Here is a 7,352-nt window from a genome sequence, read left to right on the forward strand (position 1 = left end):
TTCTTTGGTTTTTTTTTGTTCCACTTAGTTTTAGTTTTTAAACATTGCATACAAAGCTGGGCGGTGGAGGCGCACACTTTTAATTTCAGCACTTGGGAGGCAGAGGCAGGTGGATCTCAGTGAGTTAGAGGCCAGCCTGAGCTACAAAGCAAGTTCCAGGACAGCCAGGACTGTTACACAGAGAAACCCTGTCTCGAAAAACAAAGAAACAAAAAATTGCATACAAAGAAATGGGTTTCGTTATGGAATTTTCATACACGCTTTATTGTGTTTCACTGATTTCCCCTTCTCTCCTGCTCTCACTGATCCCTGGTGAGATGCTCCTATCGTGATTTGATGTCACACTCATTCTGTCTCCTTTTTTCCTTCCCCTCCCCAGCCCTTCTTTATGATCTCTCGCCTCCCCTTCCCATTGCCCCCTCTTAGTTTCAAGCCCTATACCCAAAGCTCCCTATGTCTATACACAGTTATGAAATTAAAGTTCTCAGAGAAGAGACATCTGAGCTACTTCACTTAACATAATGGCTTCCAGTCATATCCATTTTCCTGCAAAGATGATGATTTCATTTTTCTTTATGGCCACATAAAATCCTTTGTGTACGTGTGTAGCACGATTTAATAAAAACCCAGAGACAGAAATCGGGGTTCAATCTGAAAGTCAGAAAAGCAAAAGAGCCAACCATTGACTCTTCCCTCTACCTCAGTCTGAAATGAAGATCCTGCCTCCAGGAATCTCAGAATGAGACTGAGTCTGAGAGCTGTCTCCTCCCATCTCCTATTCCTCTCTAGGGCTGGTATTAAAGGCATGCATCACTACTGCCCGGTTTCTATCGCAAACTAGTGTGGCTACTGGAATTAAAGGTGTGTGTCACCACTGCCTGGTCTGTAAGGCTGATCAGTACAGCTGTTTTACTCTCTGAACTTCAGGCAAGCTTTATTTATTAAAAACACAAATACGATATCACTACATATGTGTCCCTTTTTTGTTGTTCCTTCATTTGTTGATGGACATCTAAGTTGGTCCCATTTCTTAGCTATTGTGAATGGCATCATAATAAATATGGATGCACAAGTCTTTGTGGCATAGTATTGACTTAGAGTCCTTCCTTACATGCCCAGGGCTTTTTAAACTTTTAATGTTTTGCCAATTTGGGGGATAACATCTTCTAGAGGTATATTTATCAGTATTCTCAAACATGCAGAAAAGCTGAATGAGTTGTAACACTCAGAGCCAGTGAGCTGCCTGTCTGCTCTCTCTCTCTCTCTGTTGAGTGTGCACTAGGGGAGATGCAGACGTGAGCTGCCTGTCTCTCTGCTCTCTCTCTGTCGAGTGTGCACTAGGGGAGATGCAGACATAGGCGCATCTCCCCCCAGAGACTGCGGCATTCACACCGGTAACTGGAACTCACTCTCCGTCCCTTGTCTCTTTTTTTTTTCAAATCACACTTTTGGTGCGAGTGTGTCTCCTCACTCACACATCCCATGGCTCATGTATGGTGGAGGTCAGAGGACAACGTGTGTAAAGATTGTCTCTCTCCGCCATGTGAGTGCGTGCCTTATTTCAGATCATCAGGCTGCGCAGTCATCTCACTGGGCCCCATTAGAGTTTTCTTTTTTAAAAAAGTATGCTGCTTTTATAAGTTGAGAATTTCAGAGATGAAGAAACTTGGGAGGCGGGGAAAGGACGGGGCTTGGTTGTGGTTTCGGAATGCAGAATGTTGCCACAGTGGCACTTGTGGCGAGCCCAGGATTCTGTCACCCCTCTTTAGGCTTCAGGCCCTGCAGCCAGCATTGTCTCCGCGTGGTCTCAGAGGAAGAAACGCTGAGCTTTCTGCTCCTGGGTTGCAGAGCAGAGCTAAGCCCTCTGGTCTTTCAAGAGCCGACTGACAACATTCTAGGCAAGTGGCCTCAGGTTAGTATCAGACAGTTTGTACATTGTGTGGGTCAGACCTCAGCAGACTCACCTGTGGCCCTCTCCTATCTTGTCTGGCTCTAGATCTTGGAGATTCACCCCAGGGGAATATGATCAGTGTCTCCTGCCCCAGGGGCACGTGCCAATCAGGAATGTGGCCTCCAAGAGCAGACTCCCCCACACTGCTCCCAGCGGGGAAATATCATTAGCCTTAATTACTAGGAGGGCACCTGACCCAGCCAACTCTGTTTCAAAGTGAGGACACGACACCTGGGAGGGAACTCAACTTGGCACTCAGCTGCTGTATCCTGGGGACTGATCTGGAGGCCGTCACAGTCACCTGCTCAGTTGGCGCGGACATAACTGCACCCTCTTCTCTCACTGTGTGCTCTAAGCCAGCGCTTGTCCTCCACCCTCTAGCTGCCGGTAGAAAGGTCGGTGTTGGTGATTCTGACCATGGTGAACAAGTGACATGTAGGTGAGAAGTGTCTTCTGGGTTGACCCTGCATACTGGTCAAAGTCTGTAGTATCATGTGTGGTTGGGGCGAAGAAGAGCCAAGCAGGAAAGAGTCCTGCCACATGCTATGGAAAGCTAGGGGGTGAGATAAACCAAAATGTAGCATCTGGGACCAAAGTCTGAGTCAGAAGGGTAGAAAAACCTAGTTATAAGGTAATCCCAACTGAGTTACTGAACAGACACAGGGTTCATGTGCAAATTTGTGTACCACACCAGGCCAAATCGGAGATGCCCAGGGCAGGCTGTCAGCCCATCCTCGTCTCTTTGACTTTGCCTTGGAGGAACCTCAGTTGAACTCATAACAGCATTGGTAATATTTGCTAACATGCCAACCACAGCCATTTATACCCCCAAAGTGAGACCTTATCTGTTTGTTTGTATTTAGTCATGTAAGTATGAATCCAAACTCAGCGAAAAGTTGTAGAGTCAAAATGTGCTTGATTGAGGGGTTATAAAGATGGCTCAGTCAGTAAGGTACCCAGAAGCACAAGGAAGGGTCTGAGTTTGATCTCCAGAACCCCACTTTAGGAAGACCCAGATGTGAAGCTTGGTGGCATGCCAGCCTATTTGACGAGTTCCAGTACAATGAAGGAGAAGAAATAAAAGGGAGACAGGTCTTGAGAAATGACACCTGATGTCCTTTGGCCTCCACATGCATTCATTCTCTCTCTCTCTCTCTCTCTCTCTCTCTCTCTCTCTCTCTCTCTCTCTCTCTCTCTCTCTGTGTGTGTGTGTGTGTGTGTGTGNTCTCTCTCTCTCTCTCTCTCTCTCTCTCTCTCTCTCTCTCTCTCTCTCTCTCTCTCTCTCTCTCTGTGTGTGTGTGTGTGTGTGTGTGTGCGCGCGCGCACGCTGCAGAAGGGCTGGGAATCTGCTTGTGCAGACACATTAAAACATCCTCAGAATTTAGAATACATTTCTGGAATTCCCTCTCCAATTGTGCCCACATCAGTACAGGTCTGTTGCGGCAAACATTTGATGAGTGTCCTTGGTTGTGTTTGTTTGCTGCTCCCTGGTTGTCGCTCTTGTTCTCCAGGAGCTAAGTGGTCACAAGGCAAAGCCAGACTTTTTCCAGGTAGTGTATCAAGAGTTATTGCTAAGCACTGATGTAAATTAACTTGAGATGACCACACATATTAGTATCAGGAAGTGTTGTGAGCAAAACTTGCTCCAACTTCCTTCTACCCTACTCAGATACAATGAGCCAGAAGTGGTCTTGTGGGTCTTGTTTGGTTTTTCATTTCTTTGCGAGGCGGGGTCTCACTCACTACCTCAGGCTGCTCCTCTATCTCTACCCTCTGAGTGCTGGTGCTGTGCCCGCATCACACGGAACCCCCAAATGAGACCACCCCAGAGCCACTGTCCAATGCAGACACACTGGGGTTTATTGAATACAAGATAGCTTGGACCACAATCCAACACACCAATGCAGCGCGTGGGGACAACAGCCCTGAGCCTTCAGGGAAGGGGTTTTTAAAGAAAGAAACCGCAAAGCAGGTTGACACAAGCCTTGGCGTTTCGGGATTGGGTAAAACTTACACAACTTTTGAATTCGTTGGTTGGGGTATAGAGGAATTTCAAAATAGTGACTGTCAGCCGACAAGAATTTCAAAGCAGCGGTTAATCAGATACCTACAAGGATGTTTGAAGCAAGCAGATGTTGTTTGGACACCCTGATGGGTCACTTTGGCCAAGGTAGGCACAGTTCCTTAGAAGTGTTTATGACTTTTCTGGGCTGGATTCACTCCCCTAGTTAGGTCCTGTCTAAAATGGGAGTGCTTTCTCAAAATGGAGTTTGTTCTGCTCCTTAACTGGGATTACACACACGAACCACCAGGCACAACTGGTATGTGTACCTCCTCACAAGGCCACTAATGCTATTGTTAGATTGAGATTCCACTACTGTGGCATACTTAATATTTCTGTATATTTTTTATTTTTAAAATTAGCCTATAATCTGGGCAGTGGTGGTGAACACCTTTAATCCCAGCACTCGGGAGGCAGAGGCAGGTGGATCTCTGTGAGTTTGAGGCCAGCCTGGTCTACAAGAGCTAGTTCCAGGACAGTTAGGACTGTAACACAGAGAAACAAACCCTGTCTCAAAAAGCCAAAAAAAAAAAAAAAAAAGAAAAGAAAATTAGCATATAAGGTATTAGTTGTCATTATGACATTTTCAAACCAAGTGTGTTTCAGTGATTCTCCTCCCCATCTCTCGCACCCCGATACCTCTGATTCCTCCTTTTAGTTCCTCCCCCAGCATCTTTTTATTTTTAATCATGTGCCATCTGTATTTCTGACTGCTTCTGATCCTCTCTTGTCAGCCTTCTTATTCTTTTGTTTGTTTGTCTCGAAAAACCAATGAACCAGGGTTTATCTGTGTAACAGCCCTAGTTGTCCTGGAACTAGCTCTTCCAGGAGACCAGGAGAACTCATGTCTGACATCTTTCCTCCAGACACCCAGGGCAGAAAGTGAAGGTGGTGGGGGAACATGCCACCGAAGGCACGGGCAGCAGGCTGCAGCGGCATTGTGAATTCATGCAGGGGAACACGAATCGGGGCTGGCCATAAGCATCCATCAGTTAGTTCTATAAATAGAAGCAGAGCCATTATAGAAGGTGACCTGTCTGCATCACCTCCCCAGCTGAAGAAAATGGTTAAGCGGATGACACTCTCTCAGGCCATAGGGAACCCATCTCACGCCTGGTGGGAGGGGACCCGGCTCCTCCACTCTTCTGTCAGGGCACCTAGTTGGGCTCTCAGAAGAAGGTGATGAGTGCATGGTAACTGATGATGGAAACCATGACAACCATTAGGACCGGGCAGAGCATTGGCAGAGGAGCTAGGGGAACTCAGTACTGTGGTCAGGGCTTAACTTCCAACATCTGAGCATTTCTGGTTTAGAAGCTTCCCAGGCAAGAATGCAACATGTCATAGCACTGCTTCAGGTAAGAGAAGACTGTATTTCTGCTAGGAGCACATGTAGTAAGTCATTGTACCACGTTTTTAACTACTACACAAGTTCACTGTGTGATTTTATAACATGGTGCTTGTGTTGTTGGTCGTCCAGATTCCCCCTTGTCATTTCATATACACCACCTCCAGCCCCTGCGCCGTTCTCTCCTAACAGCTCACTACCACAACTTCCTAGACTCTTACCATTGGGCTTTTTTTTTTTAATTTATTTATTATGTATACAATATTCTGTCTGTGTGTATGCCTGCAGGCCAGAAGAGGGCACCAGAACCCATTCCAGATGATTGTGAGCCACCATGTGGTTGCTGGGAATTGAACTCAGGACCTTTGGAAGAGCAGGCAATGCTCTTAACCTCTGAGCCATCTCTCCAGCCCCTACCATTGGGCTTCTAAGACATATGTACACACTCCATGTACAGAGCTGAGAGTACCTGGGAGTTATCACCCTGGGGTGGCCCATGGCTAAAGATGGATGCTGTAAATTTGGGGAATCCAGATTGCTAGTCTTGGGTGGAAACAAATTTTGTTATATAATCTAGACATCAGAGCATCTTGGCACCAGGAGGTGAGAATGCCTTTTCCCCCGAAACTGCATGTTTACTGGGCAAGCTCAGCTTCCCCTGACCCCATCATGGTTTCTCCTGGAGCACTCTCAGATTAGTCCCTGTACAATAGTTATCATCTCAGAGCCTGCTTTGGCAGTCAGCCAACCCCAAACAGACAGGCATCCATTCCTCGTATTTGTCCTGTACTGAGATGTCAAATGCCCACGGAAAGCCAGAGGAGGAACATGATGCGTTTGTGATATCAGGTTTGAATCAGACCTCGTCCTTGTCCCGAAATATTTCAGCCTATCACACCAAGTCACAGAAAATGCAAGAATTAATGACATTGACACCAGGAAATCATGCTCTAGAGAAAAGGCCAAGGATGGGATTAGACAACCTTTTGATAGACGTGCCACTCATGGGTCTCCATGCCACTCGTGGGTCCCCTGAGTCGTCTCAGCAGGAGTCAAGAGTTAGAGAGGAGAATGTCTAGAATAGAGGCTTGGCAGACCTTTTGGTCTAGTGGAGTGACCATGACAGTCATGACAGAGTCACCATGGCAACAGACGCATAGCCAGCTTAGACCAAACTGGACAGAATAGAATGAGAGAGGCTGTTGGCTCCTGGAATGCTCATTCTGATGAGAGATTTGCTACTGCCAGGAGAAAAAGGATGGGCCCAGGAGCACAGTAGAGAGGCTGGGTGCAAAGGGGAGCACCCTAGCTAAACAGGAGCAGACTTTCGGACTTTGGAGTTTCTGATTCGGTTTCGAAATTTCTCGGGACTCCTGACTCCTTTCCTCCTCCCCTTTGTGTTTCCTCTTCTGAAATGAGAAAGCATTGAATAGCTGTTTGGTGCCCTTTGCACCGCTGTATTTTTGGAGAAGATAATTTGTTTTCCAGGTCCATAGATATAAAGGAATTTTCCCTAGAGTGACTCATGCTCATGCCTCACCCTTGTTTTGCCGTGATGATGAGATCTGGGACCTTGGTTTGCTTCTGTAATGAGCTGAAAGTTTGGGGGATGTTGGAATGGAAATGGAAGTAAGTAGGAACAGCATGAGTCTTTGGGGCTAAAGAGTGGGCTATGGTAGGTTGAAAATTACTTACCACAAATGCACACCATGATCCTTGGAAGGTGTGGATGTTTTAGGATGGATGAAGGGGTTTTTGAAGATTTGATCGTATCGAGGATGTATTATTCTGAGTTATCTTTGCTCTAAGTAATCACAACTATCCTGATATATAGGAGGCGGAGGGAGTTTAGCTATAGTAGGGGAGAAGGCAAGGTGATCGATCACAAGCCAGGACTGATGTGGCCAGGAGCCAATAAATCCTGGCAGCTTCTAGAAGTGGAAGAGAAAAGGGATGGATTTTTTTCCCCTGGAGCCTCCAGAACTAATTTA

Source organism: Alexandromys fortis, unplaced genomic scaffold, assembly GCF_014885135.2.
Source record: "Alexandromys fortis isolate MF-2015 unplaced genomic scaffold, M_Fortis_MF-2015_v1.1 scaffold_86, whole genome shotgun sequence".
In the NCBI taxonomy this organism is placed as follows: domain Eukaryota; kingdom Metazoa; phylum Chordata; class Mammalia; order Rodentia; family Cricetidae; genus Alexandromys; species Alexandromys fortis.